We start from the raw sequence: 26,469 nt of genomic DNA, 5'->3' as shown, positions 1-26,469 counted from the left end.
ATCAGACATGCAAACAGAGAAAGACAGGCACTTTAGATATCTAAAGTGCCTATCTTTCTCTGTTTGCATGTCTGAATCTATTTGTTTGCATGTCTGATTCTATTTGTTTGCATGTCTGGGTTGGTATTTTGCACGTCCAAGTATTTGTCTTTGTTGGTTTGTATATCTAAAGTGCCTGTCTTTCTCTGTTTGCATGTCTGATTCTATTTGTTTGCATGTCTGGGTTGGTGTTTGCAAGTCCAAGGCTAGATTAAGTTAGGTTCGATTAGGTTAGGTTAAGTTAGGTTAGGTTAGCCTACATACGCGCGCGTACGTTTTGCTACAACCGCAAGCATGCATAGTGAGTGAGAAATACAGAGTCGACCTGTGGGGATTTTCCGGCGAATATGGTTAGGTTAGGTTAGGCTAGATTAAGTTAGGTTAGGTTAGGCTAGATTAAGTTAGGTTAGATTAGGTTAGGTTAAGTTAGGTGAGCTTACGTACGAGCGCGTACGTAGGCTCACCTAACCTAACCTAACTTAACCTAACCTAATCAAACCTAACTTAATCTAGCTTTGGACTTGCAAACACCAACCCAGACATGCAAACAAATAGAATCAGACATGAAAAGAGAGATAGACAGTAACTTTAGATTTACAAACCAACAAATACAAATATTTGGACTTGCAAACACCATCCCACACATTCAAACAAATAGAATCATACATGCGAACAGAGAAAGACAGGCACTTAAGATTTACAACAAAACACAGAAAGCTACCTGGACTTGCAAACACCAACCCAGACATGAAAACAAGTAGAATCAGACATGAAAACAAATAAAGATAGGCACTTAAGATATACAAACCAGCAAAAACAGATACTTAGACTTGCAAAAACCAGCAAAGACATGCAAACAAATAGAATCAAACATGCAAACAGAGGAAGAGAGGCACTTTAGATATACAAACCAACAACGACAGATACTTGGACTTGCAAAACACCACCCCAGACATGCAAACAAATCTAATCAGACATGCAAAAAGAGAAAGACAGGCACTTTAGATATACAAACCAACAAAGACAAATAGTTTGACTTGCAAACACCAACCCAGACATGCAAACAAATAGAATCAGACATGCAAACGGAGAAAGACAGGCACTTTAGATATACAAACCCACAAAGACAAATACTTTGAATTGCAAACACCAACCCAGACATGCAAACAGAAAGAATCAGACATGCAAACAGAGAAAGACAAGCACTTTATATATACAAACCAACAAAGACAAATACTTGGACTTGCAAACACCAACCCAGACATGCAAACAAATAGAATGAGACATGCAAACAGAGAAAGACAGGCACTTTAGATATACAAACCGACAAAGCTAAATTGTTGGACTTGCAAACATCATCCCAGACATGCAAACAAATAGAATCAGACATGTAAACCGCGAAAGACAGGCACTTTAGATATACAAACCAACAAAGATAAATACTTGGACTTGCAAACACCAACCCTGACATGCAAACAAATAGAATCAGACATGCAAACAGAGAAAGACAGGCATTTTCGATATACAAACCAACAAAGACAAATACTTTGACATACAAACACCAACCCAGAAACGCAAACAAATAGAATCAGACATGCAAACAGAGAAAGACAGGTACTTTAGATATATAAACGAACAAAGACATATACTTGGACTTGCAAACACCAACCCTGACATGCAAACAAATAGAATCAGACATGCAAAGAGAGAAAGACAGGCACTTTAGATATACAAACCAACAAAGACAAATATTTGGACTTGCAAACACCAACCCAGACACTCAAACAAATATAATCAGACATGCAAACAGAGAAAGACAGGCACTTTAGATACACAAACCAACAAAGACAAATACTTGGAATTGCAAAGACCAATCCCAGACATGCAAACAAATAGAATCAAACATGCAAACAGAGAAAGATAGGCACTTTAGATATACAAACCAACATAGACATATACTTGGACTTGCAAACACCAACCCAGACAGCAAACAAATACAATCAGACATGAAAACATAGAAAGATATACAATTTATATATACAAAACAACAAAGAGAAATACTTTGTCTTGCAAAACATCAACCCAGACAAGCAAACAAATAGAATCAGACATGCAAACAGAAAAAGACATGCACTTTTGATAAACAAACCAACAAAGACCAATACTTGGACTTGCAAACACCAACCCAGACATGCAAACAAATAGAATCAGACATGCAAACAGAGAAAGACAGGCACTTTAGATATACAAAGCAACAAAGACAAATACTTGGACTTGCAAACACCATCCCAGACATGAGAGCAAATAGAATCAGACATGCAAACAGAGAAAGACAAGCACTTTAGATATACAAACCACCAAAGACAAATTGTTGGACTTGCAAACAACAACCCAGACATGCAAACAAATAGAATCAGACATAAAATCAGAGAAAGACAGGCACTTTAGATATACAAACCAGCAAAGACAAATACTTGGACTTGCAAACACCAAGCCAGACATGCAAACAATTAGAATCAGACACGCAAATATAGAAAGACAGGCACTTTAGATATACAAAGCAAAAAAGACAAATACTTTAACTTGAAAACACCAGCCAAGATATACAAAAAAAAAGGATCAGACATGCGAACAGAGAAAGATAGGCCCTTTAGATATACAAAGCAACAAAGGCAAATACTTGGACTTGCAAAACACCAACCCAGACATGCAAACAAATAGAATCAGACATGAAAAAAGACACAGACAGGCACTTTAGATATACAAACCAACAAAGAAAAATATTTTGGCTTGAAAACATACACCCAGACCTTCAAACAAATAGAATCAGATTTGCAAACAGAGAAAGACAGGCATTTTAGATCTACAAACCAACAAAGACAAATACTTGGAGTTGCAAAATACCAACCCAGACATGCAAACAAATAGAATCAGACATGCAAAAAGAGAAAGACAGGCACTTTAGATATACAAACCAACAAAGACAGATACTTTGACTTGCAAACACCAACCCAGACATGCAAAGAAATAGAATCAGACATGCAAACAGAGAAAGACAGGCACTTTAGATATACAAACCGAAAAAGACAAATACTTTGAATTGCAAACACCATCCCAGACATGCAAACAGAAAGAATCAGACATGCAAACAGAGAAAGACACGCACTTTAGATATACAAACCAACAAAGACAAATACTTTGACTTGCAAACACCAACCCAGACATGCAAACAAATAGAATCAGACATGCAAACAGAGAAAGACAGGCACTTTAGATATACAAACCGACAAAGACAAATTGTTGGACTTGCAAACATCAACCCAGACATTCAAACATATAGAATCAGACATGTAAACAGAGAAATAGAGGTACTGTAGATATATAAAGAAGCAAAGACATATGCTTTAACTTAAAAAAAACAGACCTGGCATGTAAAAAAATATAATCATAAATTAAAACATATAAAGACATGAACTTTCAATATACAAAACGACTCCGAAACAATATTTGACTTGAAAACACCGACCAAGACATACAAACAAATAGAATCAAACATGCAAACAGAGAAAGACAGGCACTTTAGATATATAAACGAACAAAGACAGATACTTGGACTTGCAAACAACAACCCTGACATGCAAACAAATATAATCAGACATGCAAAGAGAGAAATACATGCTATTTAGTTATACAAAGCAACAAACACAGTTATATGGACTTTCAAACACTAACCCAGACATGCAAACAAAAATAATCAGACAGGCAAACAGATAAAGATAGTCACTTTAGAAAAACAAACCAACAAAGACAAATACTTGGACTTGGAAACACCAATCCCAGACATGCAAACAAATAGAATCAAACATGCAAACAGAGAAAGATAGGCACTTTAGATATACAAACCAACAAAGACAGATACTTGGACTTGCAAACACCAACCCAGACATGCAAACAAATAGAATCAGACATGTAAACAGAGAAAGACAGACACTTTAGATATACAAACCAAAAAAGACAAATACTTGGACTTGCAAAACACCAACCCAGACATGCAAACAAATATAATCAGACATGCAAAAATAGAAAGATAGGCAATTTATATATAAAAACAAACAAAGACAAATACTTGGACTTGCAAACACCAACCCAGACATGCAAACAAATAGAATCAGACATGCAAACAGAGAAAGACAGGCACTTTAGATATACAAAGCAACAAAGGCATATACTTGGACTTGCAAACACCATCCCAGACATGCTAGCAAAAAGAATCAGACATGCAAACAGAGAAAGACAAGCACTTTAGATATACAAACCAACAAAGACAAATTGTTGGACTTGAAAACATCAACCCAGACATGCAAACAAATAGAATCAGACATAAAATCAGCGAAAGACAGGCACTTTAGATATACAAACCAGCAAAGACAAATTCTTGGACTTGCAAACACCAACCCGGACATGCAAACAAAGAGTCTTATAAAAGCATACATACAAAGAGCGGATCTTTATATATACACACCCAAACAGACAAAGACTTCAAATTGCAAACACCAACCCTTACATACAAACACATAGAATCAGACATGCAAACTTAAAAGGAGATGTACTTTAGATATACAAACCAACAAAGACAAATTCTTGTACTTGCAAACACCAGCCCAGATAAGTAAACAAATAGAATCAGACATGCAAACAGAGAAAGACAGGTACTTTAGATATACAAACCAACAAAGACAAATACTTGGACTTGCAAACACTAACCCAGACATGCAAACAAATAGAATCAGACACACAAACAGAGAAAGACAGGCACTTTAGATATACAAAGCAACAAAGACAAATACTTGTACTTGCAAACACCAACCCAGACATGCAAACAAATAGAATCAGACATGCAAACAGAGAAAGACAGGCACTTTAGATATACAAACCGACAAAGACAAATTGTTGGACTTGCAAACATCAACCCATACATGCAAACAAATAGAATCAGACATGCAAACAGTGAAAAACAGGCACTTTAGATATACAAACCAACAAAGACAAATACTTTGACTTGCAAACACCAACCCTGACATGCAAACAAATAGAATCAGACATGCAAACAGACAAAGACAGGCATTTTAGATGTACAAACCAACAAAAACAAATACTTGGACTTGCAAACACCAACCCAGACATGCAAACAAATAGAATCAGACATGCAAACAGAGAAAGACAGGCACTTTAGATATACAAACAAACAAAGACAAATACTTGTACTTGCAAACACCAACCCATACATGCAAACAATTAGAATAATACATGAAAACAGAGAAAGACATTCACTTTAGATTTATAAACCAACAAAATCAGATACCTGGACATGCAAACACCAACCCAGACATGCAAACAAGTAGAATCAGACATGCAAACAGAGAAAGATAGGCACTTTAGATATACAAACCAACAGAGACAAATACTTAGACTTGCAAACACCAACCCAGACATGCAAACAAATAGAATCAAACATGCAAACAGAGAAAGACAGGCACTTTAGATATACAAACCGACAAAGACAAATTGTTGGACTTGCAAACATCAACCCAGACATGCAAACAAATAGAATCAGACATGTAAACCGCGAAAGACAGGCACTTTAGATATACAAACCAACAAAGACAAATACTTTGACTTGCAAACACCAACCCTGACATGCAAACAAATAGAATCAGACATGAAAACAGAGATAGATAGTCACTTTAGGTGTACAAACTAACAAAAACAGATACTTGTAGTTGCAAACACCAACCCAGACATGCAAACAAATAGAATCAGACATGCAAACAGAGAAAGACAGGCATTTTAGATATACAAACCAACAAAGTCAGATACTTGGACATGCAAACACCAACCCAGACATGCAAACAAGTAGAATCAGACATGCAAACAGAGAAATATAGGCACTTTAGATATATAAACCAACAAAAACAAATACTTAGACTTGCAAACACCAACCCAGACATGCAAACAAATAGAATCAAACATGCAAACAGAGAAAGACAGGCATTTTAGATATACAAACCAACAAAGACATATACTTGGACTTGCAAACACCAACCCAGACATTCAAACAAATAGAATCAGACATGCAAACTGAGAAAGACAGTTATTTTAGATATACGAACCAACAAAGACAAATACTTGGACTTGCAAACACCAACCCAGATATGCAAAAAAATAGAATCAGACACTCAAACAGAGAAAGACAGGCATTTTATATATACAAACCAACAAAGACACATACTTGGACTTGCAAACTCCAACCCAGACATGCAATCGAATATAATCAGACAAGCAAACTTAGAAAAATATGGACTTTAGATATACAAACCAACAAAGAAAAATACTTGGACTTGCAAACACCAACCCAGACATGCAAACAAATAGAATCAGACATGCAAACAGAGAAAGACAGGAACTTTAGATATACAAACCAACAAAGGCAAATACTTGGACTTGTGAACACCTTTCCAGACATGCAAACAAATAGAATCAGACATGCAAACAGAGAAATACAGGAACTTTAGATATATAAACGAACAAAGACAGATACTTGGACTTGCAAACACCAACCCTGACATGCAAACAAATAGAATCAGACATGCAAACAGAGAAAGACAGGCACTTTAGATATACAAACCAACAAAGACAAATACTTGTCAGGTTAGGTTAGGTTAGATTAGGTTAGCCTACGTACGCGCGCGTACGTAGGCTAACCTAATCTAACCTAACTTAACCTAACCTAACTTGATCTAACCTAACCTAACCATACTCGCCGGAAAATCCACCCATGTCGACTTGGTATCATTCTTTAGTTAGGCTAGGTTAGCTTATCATGAGCGCTCATGATAAGTTGACCTAACCTAACCTAACTTAAACATGGAGAAATGTTTACTAGCTAACCTAACCTAACTTAGCTAACCTAACCTAACCAAACACCAACCCCGACATGTAAGCAAATAGATTCAGACATAGAAATGAAAAATATTATTTCTAAGAGAACTTTGTGTGCGTGTCCAGTAGAAGTAGGTTAGTATTAAGATAAAATGTCGTTACCTTGATGAGAAGGTTTCTTAGTGTTAGGCAAAACTTGCTACTTCTGACAGAAAAGTTGTTATCACAATAAAAAAATGTAACTTTTATGAAAAAATTTGGTATCTTTGGTAGAAAATTTGCTAGCTCGAACAGAAAAAGTGTTATCACTAACGAAAAACATTATTTCTAAGAGAAATTGGTGTGTGTTCAGTAAAAGTATGTTAGTATTAAGGTAAAATATCATTACTTTGATGAGAATGTTTGTTAGTGTTAAGAAAAACTTGCTAATTTTGAAATAAAAGTTGGTATTACAATCAAAAATGTTACTTCTAAGAACAAATTTGATATCTTTTGTAGAAAACTTGCTAGTTCGAATAGAAAAAGTGTTATCACTGACGAAAAATATTATTTCTAAGAGAAATTTTTGTTTGTTCAGTAAAAGTATGTTAGTATTAGGGTAAAATATCCTTACTTTGATGAGAAGGATTGTTAGTGTTAAGCAAAACTTGCTACTTCTGACAGAAAAGTTGTTATCACAATCAAAAAATGTTACTTCTACGATAAAATTTGGTATCTTTGGTAGAAAACTTGCTAGTTCGAACAGAAAAAGTGTTATCACTTACGAAAAATATTATATCTAAGAAAAATTTGTGTGTTTTTAGTAAAAGCATGTTAGTATTAAAGTAAAATATCGTTACTTTGATGAGAATGTTTGTTAGTGTTAAGCAAAACTTGCTACTTCTGACAGAAAAGTTGTTATCACAATCAAAAAAATGTTACTTCTATGAAAAAATTACAGCTCAAAGAGATGCACACGGCCCGAAGAGACGCACACATCCAACAGAGACACACAAAGCCCAAAACGACACACAAAGCCAAAAGAGATATACACAGAGCAAAAAGATTCAAACTGCCCCAAAGAGACACTCAGCCTAAAGAGAAAGAGAATGTATCTGTGACATGGTAAATCGCAAGAAAAAACTACTGAAATATTCCAACTCTTGCATTTCAACGAAAGAAATTCAAAATGAACTTTGAAAAATCAAGAGAATGTAACTGTGACATGGTAAACCATTCTGTGACAAGTTAAACCACGACATAACACTACTGAAATATTCAAACTCTTGCATCTTAATGAAATAAATGGTTTTTTAGTGCAGTGAGTTGTTACTAGTAGTAGTACTTTCGTGTTTTTTGCAAGCCGTTCATACTATACCTTAAATGCATTCAGATAATTCCTTGATAAAAAAAAATAGCCTTGACTACCTCAGATATGGGCTTTTCAAGTGATGAATAGGTTATATCGCAGGGGGCTATGATATAAACTATATTCTAAGAATATCTGGACCCTTTGAGTAATAGGAGTATTAAAAAAGCCAACGAATTTTATTTGAAATAAAAAAAATACTACTTTTAGAAACGAACATTCACAGACCAATTGGAAATTTAGCATAACAACACTATAGGATACTTCCTTGCATTGTTTAACTGAGCCTAGGGTCTCACATCTCTTCCTTTAAATAGAAGTGAATGTCTATCTTTTTCTTGTGTTTTTATAAGCATCCTTATCTGTTTTCTTGTAGCACTCGAATCTTCGAAAATGTGCAAGGGGGTATTTTCATGGTGTATTTTTCTATGACTCACATTGCTGTCAAGGGTGACATCCAACTTTGCTCGCTTTTAATGGGGGGTTTGATCAACAACTTCCTAAAATAAAATTATTTTCAGTTTTCTCAGTAGGTAGCTTGCAAGCTTAAAGACCTAAATTTCAAGCTACTTAAACACATAAAGAAAAGAGCGGAAGTCCTAGGTGGAGGCTAAACCAAGCATATTTTTAATATGATACTCTCTAAATTAAAGCGTTTTATACTTTTAAAAAAGCTTCCTATTTTAATTAAACAATACGTCTCTTAATTTAGTCAAATTGGCCTACAAAACATAATTTAATTTTCAATTGCGAAACTATTTTTTATTCATTTTTTGTTATTAATACATAGTCTTAGGAAAACTTCACAACCACATATAGAGTTAAAACACAATGATGCTGAAATAAATAGAAAAGGCCAAGGTTAAATTTTCACAAACTCAACTGAAATCAAAAGTAAATTCTTGAAGATTACAAGAAAACCAAATCTTCCGTTGCCTTTTCGTGAAGCAACAATTTTTTCAATAAACGACTCTAAACTTTTAGAATTTTAGTAGCTTAAATTACGGACCGTCTATAGGCAGTCTATAAACCTGGCCCAAGCATATTTTTAATATGATACTCTCTAAATTAAAGCGTTTTATACTTTTAAAAAAGCTTCCTATTTTAATTAAACAATATGTCAGTAGAGATGCCTCAGGAGGTCCTGTCACCCACCCCTGCTGCCACCTATAACTTTTTTTACATAATTTATGTCTGTTTGTTGTCAGTGAGAATGAAAAAACAGGAATTTTGTCACATTTATGGATGTTTTTATGGTTTTTGTCAGTGAGAATTTGGAAAAACGGGAATTTTGTCACATTTATGGATGTTTTAATGGTTTTTGTCAGTGAGAATTTGAAAAAACAGGAATTTTGTCACATTTATGGATGTTTTTATGGTTTTTGTCAGTGAGAATTTAAAAAACAGGAACTTTCTCACATTTATGTCTGTTTTTATGGATTTTGTCAGTGAGAATGAAAAAACAGGAACTTTCTCACATTTACGGATGTCAACAGCAATTTATGTCTAGGCCCCTATTGATCCGACGAGAACCACGTGGTTTATGGTTTTCTCAGTGAGAATGAAAAAACAGGAACTTTCTCCCATTTACGGATGTCAACAGCAATTTATGATGCTGTCAACATTTCTCCAGGAATAGATCCAAGTCATTAATGTCTCTGCCTCGGAAACAACTCTTTTGGTCGAACTCCAAAAGATATTAATAACCAAACGCCATGGAAACAATTCTCAAAGAAACATCTTAGCGATGAAATGTTTTAGCGCGGGAATCAGGTTTCTTATTAATTTGAAATGCCTCAGCGCAGAGATGCCAAAAACAAAAGGAACACGCTGAATTTACGTTTAGGGATTATTTGGGCGAAACTGTTTTAGACAGGTTATGGAATTATTTCGACGAAACAGTTAGAGACATTTTAAAAGATGATTTTAAAAGATGATTTTAGAAGAGGATTTGAGGGTGAAACTCTGTGGTCCTTAAAATACACAAGTTCCATTTGAACAATGTTGTGAGGTCCCCTACCACAACCCCAAAGGGTTCCGATCCCCCCACCCCAACCCCGAAGGAAGCCATCGGTCCTCAAAGGTCCCCCAAGCTCCCAAAGGCCCCCCCAGACCCCCAAAGGACCCCCCAGGCCCCAAAGGCCCCCTCCCCCCTTGGCCCCCAAAGGGTCCCCCTCCCTCTGCCTCCCTCTCCTCCCCCTCCTCACCTTCCCCTCCCCCACCCCTCCTCCCCCTCCCCTCCTCCCCTCCCCCTCTCCTCCTCCCCCTCCCCCTCCCCTCCCCTTCCCTCCCCCAGTTTTTAATATTTTATGATAGTGACTAAGTTTTAGTTAAGAGTTTCGAGTTTTAGCTTAGAGTCTTAGCTTAGAGTTTTTTTGTTAGAGTTCTAGTTTAGTTTATTTTTAGTTAATAGTTTTATGTTTTATCTTTGATCTTAATTTATATTTATATTTTATTTTTTTTTTATTTAATAGTTTTGTGTTTTAACTTAGAGTCTTATCTTAGAGTTATAGTTTAGTTTAGTTTTAATTAAGAGTTTGGAGTTTTAGATTAGAGTCTCAGCTTAGAGTTTTTGTAATAGTTCTAGTTTATTTTAGTTTTAGTTAAGAGTTTAGTGTTTTTAGCTTAGAGTCTTAGATTAGAGTTTATGTTGAAGTTCTAGTATAGTTTAGTTATAGTTTAGAGTTTTAGCTTAGAGTCTTAGCTTAGAGTTTTTGTTAGAGTTGAAGTTTAGTTTAGTTAAGAGTTTAGAGTTTTTTTTTGTTAGAGTTCTATTTTATTTTAATTTTAGTTAAGAGTTTGATTTTTTACCTTTGAGTTTCAGTTAGAGTTCTAGTTTAGTTTCAAGTAAGAGTTTAGAGCTTACCATATAGTCTTAGCTTAGAGTTTTAGTTAGAGTTCTAATTTAGTTTAGTTTAGTTACAGTTCAGAATTTATAGTTTTAGCTTAGAGTTTTACTTAAAGTTATAGATTGGTTAATTTTTAATTAATAGTTTAGAGTTTTTAGCTTAGAGTTTTTGTTGAAGTTCTAGTTTAGTTTAGTTTTAGTTAATAGTTTAGAGTTTTAGCTTAGAGTCTTATCTTAGAGTTTTTGTTTGAGTTCTAGTTTAGTTTAGTTTTAGTTAAGAGTTTAGAGTTTTTAGCTTAGAGTCTTAGCTTAAAGTTTTAGTTTGGTTTAGTTTTAGTTAAGAGTTTTTTTTAGCTTAGAGTCTTAGCTTAGAGTTTTTATTAGAGTTCTAGTTTAGTTCAGTTTTAGTTAAGAGTTTAGAGTTTTTAGCTTAGAGTCGTAGCTTAGAGTTTTATTCAGAGTTCTAATTTAGTTTAGTTTAGTTACAGTTCATAATTTAGAGTTTTAGCTTAGAGTCATTGCTTATAATTTTACTTAAAGTTGTAGTTTGGTTAAGTTTTAGTTAAGAGTTTCGAGTTTTATCTTAGAGTCTTAGCTTAGAGTTTTTGTTAGAGTTGAAGTTTAGTTTAATTTTATTTAAGAATTTTATTTTTTAACTTTTAGTTTAAGTTAGAGTTCTAGTTTAGTTTACTTTTAGATACGAGTTTAGAGTTTTTAGCTTAGAGTCTTAGCTTAAAGTTTTAGTTTGGTTTAGTTTTAGTTAAAAGTTTAGAGTTTTTTTTTTGCTTAGAGTCTTAGCTTAGAGTTTTTTGTTAGAGTTCTAGTTTAGTTTTTGTTTTAATTAAGAGTTTAGAGTTTTTAGCTTAGAGTCTTAGCTTATAGTTTTATTCAGAGTTCTAGTTTAGTTTAGTTTAGTTACAGTTCATAATTTATATTTTTATCTTATAGTTATAGCTTATAATTTTAATTAAAGTTGTAGTTTGGTTAAGTTTTAGTTAAGAGTTTCGAGTTTTAGCTTAGAGTCTTAGCTTAGAGTTTTAGTTAGAGTTCTAGTTTAGTTTAGTTTTAGTTAAGAGTTTAGAGTTTTACCATAGAGTCTTAGCTTAGAGTTTTAGTTAAATTTGAAGTTTAGTTTAGTTACAATTAAGAATTTAGACTTTTAGCTTAGAGTCATAGCTTAGAGTTTTACTTAAAGTTGTAGTTTGGTTAAGTTTTAGTTAAGAGTTTCGAGTTTTTAGCTTAGAGTTTTGTTAGAGTTGAAGTTTAGTTTAATTTTAGTTAATAATATAATGTTCTACCTTTTAGTTTCAGTTGGAGTTCTAGTTTAGTTTACTTTTAGTTATGAGTATGGAGTTTTTAGCTTAGAGTCCTAGCTTAAAGTTTTAGTTTGGTTTAATTTTAGTTAAAAGTTTAGAGTTTTTTTTTTGCTTATAGTTTTTGTTAGAGTTCTAGTTTAGTTTAGTTTTAGTTAAGAGTTTAGAGTTTTTAGCTTAGAGTCTTAGCTTAGAGTTTTATTCAGAGTCATAGCTTATAATTTTACTTAAAGTTGTAGTTTGGTTAAGTTTTAGTTAAGAGTTTCGAGTTTTAGCTTAGAGTCTTAGCTCAGATTTTTTTTTAGAGTTATATTTTATTTTATTTTTATTTTATATTTGATATTTTTACATTACAGTATTAGCTAAGATTTTTTGTTATAGTCGAAGTTTATTTTATTTACAGTGAAGAAGTGAGAACTTTGGCTTAGATTCTAAGCTTAGAGTTTTACTTAAAGTTTTAGTTTGAATAAGTTTTAGTTAAGAGTTTAGAGTTTTAGATTAGAGTCTTAGCTTTTATTTTTTTGTTAGAGTTCTATTTTATTTTCATTTTAGTTAATAGATTTATTTTTTAGATTATAGTTTCATTTATTTTTCTTGTCTATTTTCGTTTTATTTAATATTTATTTTTTATACCTTATATTATAATAAAATATTTATAGTTTAGTTTATTTATACTTAATATTTTATAGTTTTATCTTAGAATCTTATATTATAGTTTCTGTTAGATTTATATTTTATTTTAGTTTTAGTTAAGAGTTTAGTGTTTTTAGCTTAGAGTCTTAGCTTAGAGTTTATGTTGAAGTTATAGTATAGTTTAGTTTTAGTTTAGAGTTTTAGCTTAGAGTTTTGTTGAAGTTCTAGTTTAGTTTAGTTTTAGTTAATAGTTTAGAGTTTTAGCTTAGAGTCTTAGCTTAGAGTTTTTGTTAGAGTTCTAGTTTAGTTTAGTTTTAGTTAAGAGTTTAGAGTTTTTAGCTTAGAGTCTTAGATTAAATTTTTAGTTTGGTTTATTTTTATTTAATAGTTTTTTTTTAGCTTATATTATTAGCTTAGATTTTTTTTTATAGTTCTATTTTAGTTTAGTTTTAGTTAAGAGTTTAGAGGTTTTTTTTTGTTATAGTTATAGTTTAGTTTAATTTTAGTTAAGAGTTTGATTGTTTACCTTTGAGTTTCAGTTAGAGTTCTAGTTTAGTATAGTTTTAGTTAAGAGTTTAGAGTTTACCATAGAGTCTTAGCTCAGAGTTTTAGTTAGAGTTTAGAGTTTTACCTTAGAGTCTTAGCTTAGAGTTTTAGTTAGATTTGAAGTTTAGTTTAGTTAAAGTTAAGAATTTAGAGTTTTAGCTTAGAGTCATAGCTTTGAGTTTTACTTAAAGTTTTAGTTTGACTAAGTTTTAGTTAAGAGTTTCGAGTTTTAGCTTAAAGTCTTAGCTTAGATTTTTTTTTTAGATTTATATTTTTTTTTAATTTTAGTTAAGAGTTTTATGTTTTACATTTCAGTTTCAGTTAGAGTTCTACTTTAGTTTAGTTTTAGTTAAGAGTTTGGTGTTTTACCTTAGAGTCTTAGCTTAGAGTTCTAGTTTAGTTTAGTTTTAATTAAGAGTATAGAGTTTTAGTTTAGAGTCTCAGCTTAGAGTTTGTGTTAGAGTTCTAGTTTATTTTAGTTTTAGTTAAGAGTTTAGTGTTTTTAGCTTAGAGTCTTAGCTTAGAGTTTATGTTGAAGTTCTAGTATAGTTTAGTTTTATTTTAGAGTTTTATATTATATTATTAGATTAGAGTTTTTGTTAGAGTTGAAGTTTATTTTAGTTTTAGTTAATAGTTTAGAGTTTTTTTTGTTAGAGTTCTAGTTTAGTTTAACTTTAGTTAAGAGTTTGATTTTTTACCTTTGAGTTTCAGTTAGAGTTCTAGTTTAGTTTAGTTTTAGTTAAGAGTTTAGAGTTTACCATAGAGTATTAGCTTAGAGTTTTAGTTAGAGTTCTAGTTTATTTTAGTTTTAGTTACAGTTCAGAATTTATATTTTTAGCTTATATTCATATATTATAGTTTTAATTAAAGTTATAGTTTGGTTAAGTTTTAGTTAAGAGTTTAGAGTTTTTAGCTTAGAGTTTTTGTTGAAGTTCTAGTTTAGTTTAGTTTTAGTTAATAGTTTAGAGTTTTAGCTTATAGTCTTAGCTTAGAGTTTTTGTTATAGTTGAAGTTTAGTTTAATTTTAGTTAAGAATTTGATGTTTTACCTTTTAGTTTAAGTTATAGTTCTAGTCTAGTTAACTTTTAGTTTAGAGTTTACAGTTTTTTAGCTTAGAGTCTTAGTTTAGAGTTTTTGTTAAAGTTCTAGTTTAGTTTAGTTTTAGTTAAGATTTTAGCGTTTTTTTTAGCTTATATTTTTATAGTAGATTTTTTTTTAGATTTATAGTTTATTTTATTTTTATTTAATAGTTTAGAGTTTTTAGGTTAGAGTCTTATCTTAGAGTTTTTGTTGAATTTTTATTTTAGTTTAGTTTTAGTTAATAGTTTAGACTTTTAGCTTAGAGTCTTAGCTTATAGTTTTTGTTAGAGTTGAAGTTTATTTTAGTAATAGTTAGGAGTTTAGATTTTTAAGTTAGGGACTTAGCTAAGAGTTTTATTTAAGTTTAGTTTTACTTAAGAGTATATAATTTTATCTTAGAGTATAAGCTTGGAGTTTTTGTTAGAGTTCTAGTTTAGTTTGGTTTTAGTTAAGAGTTTAGTGTTTTTATCTTAGAGTCTTAGTTAACAGTTTTTGTTGAAGTTCTAGTTTAGTTTAGTTTTAGTTTAGAGTTTTAGTTTAGACTTAGATTTTTAATTAGAGTTCTAGTTTAGTTTATTTTTAGTTAAGAGTTTAGAGTTTTTAGCTTAGAGTCTGATCTTAATTTCATTTAGAGTTCTAGTTCAATTTAATTTTAGTTAAGAGTTTAGAGTTCTTACATAGATTCTTAGCTTAGAGTTTAAGTTATAGTTAAACTTTATTTTAGTTACAGTTAACAATTTAGATTTTTAGCTTAGAGTCATATCTTAGAGATTTACTTAAAGCTATAGTTTGGTTAAGGTTTAGTTAAGAGTTTCGAGTTTTAGCTGAGTCTTAGCTTACAGTTTTTGTTAGAGTTCTAGTTTAGCTTAGTTTTACTTAAGAGTCTAGAGTTTTACCTTAGAGTCTTAGCTCAGATTTTTTGTTAGAGTTCTAGTTTAGTTTAACTTTTGTTGAGAATTTGATGTATCACCTTTGAGTTTCATTTAGACTTCTAGTTTGTTTTCCTTTTAGTTAAGAGTTTATTGTTTGAACATATAGTATTAGTATAGAGTTTTAGTTAGAGTTCTAGTTTAGTGTTAGTTAATAGTTTAGAATTTTAGCTTAGAGTCTTAGCTTAGAATTTTTGTTAGAGTTCTAGTTTAGTTTAATTTTAGTTAAGAATTTGATCTTTTACCATTGAGTTTCAGTTAGAGTTCTAGTTTAGTTTAATTTTAGTTAAGAGTTTATTGTTCTACCATAGAGTTATAGCTTAGAGTTTTAGTTATAGTAATAGTTTAGTTTAGTTAATAGTTTATTTTTTTAGATTAGATTCTTAGATTAGAGGTTTTGTTATATTTCTAGTTTATTTTAGTTTTATTTAAGAGTTCAGATTTTTTGGCTTATACTCTTTTGCTTAGAGTTTTTGTTGAAGTTCTAGTTTAGTTTAGGTTAAGTTAATAGTTTATAGTTTTAGCTTAGAGTCGTATCTTAGAGTTTTTGTTAGATTTCTAGCTTAGTTTAGATATATTTAAGCGTCTGGAGTATTACCTTCGAGACTTAGCGTAGAGTTTTAGTTTAGTTTAGTTTTAGTTAAGAGTTTAGAGTTTTAGCTTAGTCTTAGCTTAGAGTTATAGTTAGAGTTGACGTTTAGTTTAGTTACAGTTAAGAGTTTAGAGTTTTTAGCTTAGAGTCGTAGTTTAGAGTCTTTGTTAGAGTTCTAGTTTAGTTTACTTAAGAGTTTAGAGTTTTATCATAGAATCATAGCTTAGAGTTTTTGTTGAAGTTTTAGTTTAGTTTAGTTTTATTTAAGAGTTTAGAGTTTTATCATAGAATCATAGCTTAGAGTTTTTGTTAGAGTTTTAGTTTAGTTTAGTTTTAGTTAAGAGTTTGGGGTTTTACCTTTAGAGTTATAGCTTAGAGTTTTAGTTAGAGTTCTAGTTTAGTTTAGTTTTAGTTAAGAGTTTAGTATTTTATCTTACAGTCTTAGCTTAGAGTTTTTGTTAGAGTTCTAGTTTAGTTTATTTTTAGTTAAGAGTTTAGAGTTTTTATCTTAGAGTCTTAGCTTAGAGTTTTTGTTGAAGCTCTAGTTTATTTTATTTTTAGTTAATAGTTTAGAGTTTAAGATTATAGTCTTATCTTAGAGTTTTTTTTATAGTTTTAGTTTATTTTATTTTTATTTAATATTTTTTAGTATTAAATCAAAGAACTATAGTATTTTTTTATTTATGTTTTTTATTTATTGTAGTTTAGTTATAGTTAATATTTTATATTTTTATCTTAGAGTCTTAGCTTAGAGTTTTAGTTAGAGTTATTGTTTATTTTAGTTTCACTTAAGAGTTATAGCTTAGAGGTTTAGCCTAGAATCTTAGCTTAGAGATTTAGTTAGAGTTGAAGTTTAGTCCAAACTAACCTAACCTAATCTAACCTATGGTTTTGGTATTTCTATGCAATATTGTGTATTTTTGTGGTTATGCTAGTTTGGACTAAACTTCAACTCTAACTAAATCTCTAAGCTAAGATTCTAGGCTAAACCTCTAAGCTATAACTCTTAAGTGAAACTAAAATAAACAATAACTCTAACTAAAACTCTAAGCTAAGACTCTAAGCTAAAACTATAAACTCTTAACTATAACTAAACTAAACGAAACTTCAACCATAACTAAAAATCTAATATAATACTATAAGTTAAAAATATAAAATATTAAATAAAAATAAACTAAAAAAAAAATCTAAATTAAAATATTATCTAAAAATCTAATCTAAAAATCTATACTCGAAACAAAAACTAAACTAAACTAGAGCGTCAATAATAACTATAAACTGCGAATCTAAGATAAAAAACTCAAATAATTTACCTAAAACTATAACAAACTATAGCTCTAAAAAAAAATATAATATAAGACTATAAGCTAAAAAACTATAAACTCTTAACTGAAAATAAACTAAACTGAAACTTCAACAAAAACTCTAAGCTATGATTCTATGATAAAACTCTAAACTCTTAAGTAAACTAAGCTAGAACTCTAACAAAGACTCTAAACTACGACTCTAAGCTAAAAACTATAAACTCTTAACTATAACTAAACTAAACTTCAACTCTAACAATAACTCTAAGATAAGACTAAGCTAAAACTCTAAACTCTTAACTAAAACAAAACTAAACTAAAACTCTACGCTAAGTCTCGAAGGTAAAACTCCAGACGCTTAACTATATCTAAACTAAACTAGAACTCTAACAAAAACTCTAAGCTACGACTCTAAGCTAAAACTCTAAACTATTAACTAAACCTAAACTAAACTAGAAATTCAACAAAAACTCTAAGCAAAGGACTCTAAGCCAAAAACTCTAAACTCATAACTAAAACTAAAATAAACTAGAACTCTAACAAAAACTCTAAGCTAAGACTCTAAGCTAAAATTCTAAACTCTTAACTAAAACTAAACTAATCTAGAACTATAACTAAAACTCTAAGATAATACTCTAAGTTAAAACACTAAACTCTTAACTAAAAGTAAACTAAACTAGAACTCTAACTGAAACTCAAAGGTAAAACATCAAATTCTTAACTAAAATTAAACTAAACTAGAACTCTAATAGAAACTCTAAACTAAGACTCTAAGGTAAAATTCTAAACTATTAACTAAAACTAAACTAGAACTTTAACTAAAACTCTATGCTAAGACTCTAAGGTAAAACACTAAACTCTTAACTAAAAGTAAACTAAACTAGAACTCTAACTGAAACTCAAAGGTTAAAAATCAAATTCTTAACTAAAGTTAAACTAAACTAGAACTCTAACAAAAACTCTAAGCTAAGACTCTAAGGTAAAACTCTAAACTCTTAAGTATAACTAAGCTAAACTAGAACTCTAACAAAAAATTTAAGCTAAGACTCATATAAAACTAGAGACTCTTAACTAAATCTTAACCAAGCTGTAACTTTAAGTAAAACTCAAAGCTATGACTCTAAGCTAAAACTATTAATTCTTTACTGCAACTAAACTAAACTTTAATTCTAACTAAAACTCTAAGCTAAGACTCTATGGTAAAACTCTAAACTCTTAACTAAATCTAAATTAAACTAGAACTCTAAATAAAACAAAGCTAAGACTCTAAGCTAAAAACTCTAAACTCTTAACTAAAACTAAACTAAACTAGAACTCTAATTAAAACTCTAAGTCTAAGCTAAAACTCTAAACTAAAACTAAACTAAACTAGAATTTCAACAAAAACTGTAAACTAAGACTCTAAGCTAAAAACACTAAACTCTTAACAAAAACCAAACAAAACTAGAACTCTAACAAAAACTCTAAGCTGTGACTCTAAGCTAAAATTCTATACTCTTAAGTAAAACTAAACTTAACTAAAACTCTAAGCTAAGTCTCTAAGCTAAAACTCTAAACTCCTAACTATTACTAAACTAAACTTCAACTCTAACAAAAACTATAAGCTAAGACTCTAAGCTAAAACTCTAAACTATTAACTAAAACTAAACTAAATTAAAACTTCAACAAAAACTCTAAGCTAAGACTCTAACCTAAAAACTCTAAAATCTTAACTAAAACTAAAATAAACTAGAACTCTAACAAAAACTCCAATCTAAGATTCTAAGCTAAAAAACTCTAAACTCTTAACTAAAACTAAACTAAACTAGAACTCTAACTAAAACTCTAAACTAAGACTCTAAGATAAAAAAATGTAAAATCTAAACTAAAAGTAAACTAGACTAGAACTATAAATGAAACTCAAATTTAAAACATCAAATTATTAACTAAAATTAAACTAAACTTCAACTCTAACAAAAACCCTAAGCTAAGACTCTAAGCTAAAACTCTAAACTATTAACTAAAACTAAACTAAACTAGAACTTCAACAAAAACTCTAAGCTAAAAACTCGAAACTCTTAACTAAAACTTAACCAAACTATAACTTTAAGTAAAATTCTAAGCTATGACTCTAAGCTAAAACTCTAAATTCTGAACTGTAACTAAAACTAAACTAAACTAGAACTCTAACTAAAACTCTAAGCTAAGACTCTATGGTCAACTCTAAACTCTTAAATAAAACTAAACTAAACTAGAACTCTAACTGAAACTCAAAGTTAAAAAATCAAACTCTTAAATAAAATTAAACTAAACTAGAACTCTAACAGAAAAACTCTAAACTATTATCTAAAACTAAACTGAAATTCAACTATAAAAAAAACTATAATATAAGACTCTACGATAAGAATATAAACTAAAACTAAAATAAACTATAAATCCAACATAAACTCTAAGCTAACACTCTAATCTAGAAACACTAAACTCTTAAGTAAAAATAAATAAACTAGAACTCTAACAAAAACTCTTAGCTGACACTCTAAGCTAAAACTCTAAACTCCTAAGTAAAACTAAACTAAACTAGAACTCTAAGCTAAGACTCTAAGGTAAAACACCAAACTATTAACTAAAACTAAACTAAACTATAACTCTAACTTAAAATCAAAGGTTAAACAAAAAACTATTAGATAAAATTAAAATAAAATGTAAATATAACAAAAAACTCTAAGATATTACTCTAAGCTAAAACTATAAACTCTTAACTAAAACTTAGTCAAACTAAAACTTTAAGTAAAACTCTAATCAATGACTCTAAGCTAAGACTCTAAATTCTTAACTGTAACTAAACTAAACTTCAACTCTAACTAAAACTCTAAGCTAAAACTATAAGGTAGAAATATAAACTATTAAATAAAACTAAAATAACATTGAAATAGAACTTCAATTCTTAGCTAATAATATATTTTAAACTACAAACTATTAAATATAAATCTACTACACTATAAATATATCTTAAAATAACAGGCTAACCATAAAAACACTAAATAAATTTAAAATAAAATATAACTCTAACAAAAAAAAACAACTCTAAACTCTTAACTAAAACTAAACTAAACTAGAACTCTAACAAAAACTCTAAGCTAAGACTCTAAGCTAAAAAAACTCTTAACTAAAACTAAACCAAACTAAAACTTTAAGCTAAGACTCTAAGCTAAAAAATCTAAACTATTAACTATATATAAACTAAACTAGAACTCTAACAAAAACTCTAAGCTAAGACTCTAAGCTAAAACTCTAAACTCTTAACTAAAACTAAACTAAACTAGAACTTCAACAAAACTCTAAGCTAAAACTCTAAACTAAAACTAAACTATACTAGAACTTCAACATAAACTCTAAGCTAAGACTCTAAGCTAAAAACACTAAACTCTTAACTAAAAATAAAATAAACTAGAACTCTAACAAAAACTCTAATCTAAGACTCTAATATAAAAATATAAAATATTAATTAAAAATAAACTAAAATATAAATATAATCTAATAATATAATTTAAAACACGAAACTCTTAACTAAAACTAAACTAAACTAGAACTCTAACTGAAACTCAAAGGTAAAACATCAAACTCTTAACTAAAATTAAACTAAACTAAAACTCTAAAAAAAACTCTAAGCTAAGACTCTAAGCTAAAAGTCGAAACTCTTAACTAAGACTTAGTCAAACTAAAACTTTAAGTAAAACTCTAAGCTATGACTCTAAGCTAAAACTCTAAATTCTTAACTGTAACTAAACTAAACTTCAAATCTAACTAAAAATCTAATCTAATACTGTAATTTAAAACTCTAAACTATTAACTAAAAATAAACTAAAATAGAAATATAAAAAAAAATCATATCTAATACTATAATATAAAACTCGAAAATCTTAACTAAAACTTAAACAAACTAAAAATTTAAGTAAAATTATGAGCTATAACTCTAAGCTAAAACTCTAAAATCTGAACTGTAACTAAACTAAACTAAACTAGAACTCTGAATAAAACTCTAAGCTAAGACTCTAAGCTAAAAACTCTAAACTCTTAACTAAAACTAAACTAAACTAGAACTCTAACAAGAACTCTAAGATAAGACTCTAATCAAAAAAAAACTCTAAACTTTTAAATAAAACTAAACCAAACTAAAACTTTAAGCTAAGACTCTAAGCTAAAAACTCTAAACTCTTAACTAAAAGTAAACTAAACTAGAACTCTAACTGAAACTCAAAGGTAAAATATCAAATTCTTAACTAAAATTAAACTAAACTTCAACTCTAACAAAACTCTAAGCTAAAAACTCCAAACTCTTAACTAAAACTTAACCAAACTACAACTTTAAGTAAAACTCTAAGCTATTAATCTAAGCTAAAACTCTAAATTATCAAATTTAACTAAAATAAAATACAAATATAACTAAAACTAAAACTATAAGATAAGAATATATTTTAAGACACTAAACTTTTAACTAAAACTAAACTAGAGCTCTAATAAAAACTTTAAGCTAAGACTCTAAGCTAAAAGACTAAGCCCTAAACTAAAACTTTACCAAACTATAACTTTAAGTAAAATTACAAGCTATGACTCTAAGCTAAAACTCTAAATTCTGAACTGTAACTAAACTAAACTAAACTAGAACTCTGAATAAAACTCTAAGCTAAGACTCTAAGCTAAAAACTCTAAACTCTTAACTAAAACTAAACTAAACTAGAACTCTAACAAAAACTCTAAGCTAAGAGTATAAGAAAAAAAAAAACTCTAAACTTTTAACTAAAACTAAACCAAACTAAAACTTTAAGCTAAGACTCTAAGCTAAAAACTCTAAACTCTTAACTAAAACTAAACTAAACTAGAACTCTAACTAAAACATTAAATTCTTAACTAAAATTAAATTAAACTTCAACTCTAACAAAAATTCTAAGCTAAGACTCTAAGCTAAAACTCGAAACTCTTAACTAAAACTTAACCAAACTACAACTTTAAGTAAAATTATAAGCTATGACTCTAAGCTAAAACTCTAAATTCTGAACTGTAACTAAACTAAACTAAATTAGAACTCTGAATAAAACTCTAAGCTACGACTCTAAGCTAAAAACTCTAAACTCTTGACTAAAACTAAAGTAAACTAGAACTCTAACAAAAACTCTAAGCTAAGACTCTAAGCTAAAAAAAACTCTTAACTAAAACTAAACCAAACTAAAACTTTAAGCTAACACTCTAAGCTAAAAACTCTAAACTCTTAACTAAAATTAAACTAAACTAGAACTCTAACAAAAACTCTAAGCTAAGACTCTAAGCTAAAACTCTAAACTATTAACTAAAACTAAACTATACTAGAACTACAACAAAAACTCTAAACTCTTAACAAAAACTTAACCAAACTATAACTTTAAGCTAAAACTCTAAGCTAAAACTCTAAATTCTGAACTGTAACTAAAACTAAACTAAACTAGAACTCTAACTAAAACTCTAAGCTAAGACTCTATGTTAAACTCTAAACTATTAACTAAAACTAAACTAAACTAGAACTCTAACTGAAACTCAAAGTTAAAAAATCAAACTCTTGACTAAAATTAAACTAAACTAGAACTCTAACAAAAAAAACTCTAAACTCTTAACTAAAACTAAACTAAACTTCAACTCTAACAAAAACTCTAAGCTAAGACTCTAAGCTAAAACTCTAAACTATAACTAAACTATACTAGAACTTCAACATAAACTCTAAGCTAAGACTCTAAGCTAAAAACACTAAACTGTTAACTAAAACTAAAATAAACTAGAACTCTAACAAAAACTCTAAGCTGAGACTCTAAGCTAAAACTCTAAACTCTTAAGTAAAACTAAACTAAACTAGAACTCTAAGCTAAGACTCTAAGGTAAAACACCAAACTCTTAACTAAAATTAAACTAAACTAGAACTCTAACAAAAAACTCTAAGCTAAGACTCTAAGCTAAAACTCAAAACTCTTAACTAAAACTTAGTCACTATCATAAAATATTCAAAATGGGGGAGGGAAGGGGAGGGGAGGGGAGGGGAGGGGAGGAGGGGAGGGGAGGAGGGGAGGGGAAAGAGGGGAGGGGGGAGGGGGTGGGGAGGGGAAGGTGAGGAGGGGGAGGAGAGGAAGGGAGAGGGAGGGGGACCCTTTGGGGGCCAAGGGGGGGGGGAGGGGGCCTTTGGGGCCTGGGGTGTCTTTTGGGGGTCTGGGGGGTCTTTTGGGGGTCTGGGGGGGCCTTTGGGAGCTTGGGGGACCTTTGAGGACCGGTGGCTTCCTTCGGGGTTGGGGTGGGGGGATCGGAACCCTTTGGGGTTGTGGTAGGGGACCTCACAACATTGTTCAAATGGAACTTGTGTATTATAAGGACCACAGAGTTTCACCCTCAAATTCTCTTCTAAAATCCTCTTTTAAAATCATCTTTTAAAATGTCTCTAACTGTTTTGCCGAAATAATTCCATAACCTGTCTAAAACAGTTTCGCCCAAATAATCCCTAAACGTAAATTCAGCGTGTTCCTTTTGCTTTTGGTATCTCTGCGCTGAGGCATTTCAAATTAATAAGAAACCTGATTCCCGCGCTAAAACTATTCATCGCTAAGATGTTTCTTTGAGAATTGTTTCCATGGTGTTTGGTTATTAATATCTTTTGGAGTTCGACCAAAAGAGTTGTTTCCGAGGCAAAGACATTAATGACTTGGATCTATTCCTGGAGAAAGGTTGATAGTATCATAAATTGCTGTTGACATCCGTAAATGTGAGAAAGTTCCTTTTTTTTCATTCTCACTGAGAAAACCATAAACCACGTGGTTCTCGTGAAATCAATAGGGGCCTAGACATAAATTGCTGTTGACATCCGTAAATGTGAGAAAGTTTCTGTTTTTTCATTCTCACTGACAAAATCCATAAAAACAGACATAAATGTGAGAAAGGTCCTATTTTTTCATTCTCACTGACAAAATCCATAAAAACATCCATAAATGTGACAAAATTCCTGTTTTTTCAAATTCTCACTGACAAAAACCATAAAAACATCCATAAATGTGACAAAATTCCTGTTTTTCCAAATTCTCACTGACAAAAACCATAAAAACATCCATAAATGTGACAAAATTCCTGTTTTTTCATTCTCACTGACAACAAACAGACATAAATTATGTAAAAAAAAGTTGTAGGTGGCAGCAGGGGTGCGTGACAGGACCTCCTGAGGCATCTCTACTTACGTCTCTTAATTTGGTCAAATTGGCCTCCAAAACATAATTTAATTTTCAATTGTGAAACTATTTTTTACTCATTTTTTGTTATTAATACATAGTCTTAGGAAAACTTCATAACCACATATATAGTTAAAACACAATGATGCTGAAATAAATAGAAAAGGCCAAGGTTAAATTTTCACAAACTCGACTGAAATCAGAACTAAGTTCTTGAATATTACAAGAAAACCGAATCTCCCCTTGCCTTTTCTTGAAGCAACGATTTTCACAAAACACTACTCTGAAGTTTTAAACTCTTAGTAGCTTAAATTACAGACCGTCTAAAGGCAGTATACAAACCTGGCCCAAGCATATTTGTAATATGATACTCGCTAAATTAAAGCGTTTTATACTTTTAAAAAAGCTTCCTATTTTAATTAAACAATACGTCTCTTAATTTGGTGAAATTGGCCTCCAAAACATAATTTAATTTTCAATTGCGAAACTATTTTTTACTCATTTTTTGTTATTAATACATAGTCTTAGGAAAACTTCATAACCACATGTAGAGTTAAAACACAACGATGCTGAAATAAATAGAAAAGGCCAAGGTTAAATTTTCACAAACTCAACTGAAATCAAAAGTAAGTTCTTGAAGATTACAAGAAAACCAAATCTTCCCTTGCCTTTTCGTGAAGCAACGAATTGTTCAATAAACGACTCTATAGTTTTAGACTTTTAGTAGCTTAAATTACGGACCGTCTATAGGCAGTCTATAAACCTGGCCCAATGCCGAATAAGGTTCTTAATGCGTTTCACATCTTGAATCAAATATTTTATGTTATTAAATTTATAGCTATGTTCACTATAATATCCCATTGCCTATTGCATCAAGGGCCAAAAAGGGCTTAGATCCCTCACAGTGGTAGCTACTCAAGGAAGAATTTGAATAACCCTTTTATATTGACTTTTTCTACAAAATAAGTTTTTCAAAGAAAGGTAAAGAATTCCATTAAACAAAAATTGAGCAAAACTAAAATAAAATAATATACCAAAGGTGAAACTACCAGTTACGCGCCTGAGAAAAATTTGCCTTGTTTTCGAAAAAGGGGGAAACACCCTCTAAAACTCATAGAACTTTAATGAAAATAACACCATCAGAAACGAACAGAAACTATAATGTATGTGAGGGGGTTCTCCCCCAAGTCAATACCTCGCTCTTTACGCTACAATTTTTTTTTTTAGTGCTTTCAAAAGAGCTATCTATTCTAATTAAAACGGCCTTTGTGATTCAGGGGGGTGTGAATCAAAATTTTTTTTAAAACTTTTAACATAAAGAGTGTGGTATTGACTAAAGGGGTAACACTCCCCCTCATATACATAATAACATATACTTAATAGAAAAAAAAAACAATAAAAAAAACAAGCGACAAATCTCAATAGTAATCCAAAATTTTAAAAACGGAATTTTGATGTTAATAAATGTATCCAAATAATGTGTTAATTATGCTGATTCTAAATACACAAATTGTATTAAGTTTAGTATTACTCATCAAAGGCTACGAGCCTGAGAAAAATTTACCCGATTTTTTTCTTTTTTAAAGAGGGGGGAACACCCCCTAAAAGTGAATGAATTTTAATGAAAATCACACCGTCAGATTCCGCGTATCAGAAAACTCTATTACATAGGTTTCAAGCTCATATC

Source organism: Artemia sp. Qi Xiang Cuo, chromosome 8 (genome assembly GCF_049724085.1).
Source record: "Artemia sp. Qi Xiang Cuo chromosome 8, ASM4972408v1, whole genome shotgun sequence".
Lineage (NCBI taxonomy): Eukaryota > Metazoa > Arthropoda > Branchiopoda > Anostraca > Artemiidae > Artemia > Artemia sp. Qi Xiang Cuo.
The sequence above is the reverse complement of the archived record's forward strand: the minus strand, read 5'-3'. Positions refer to the sequence as shown.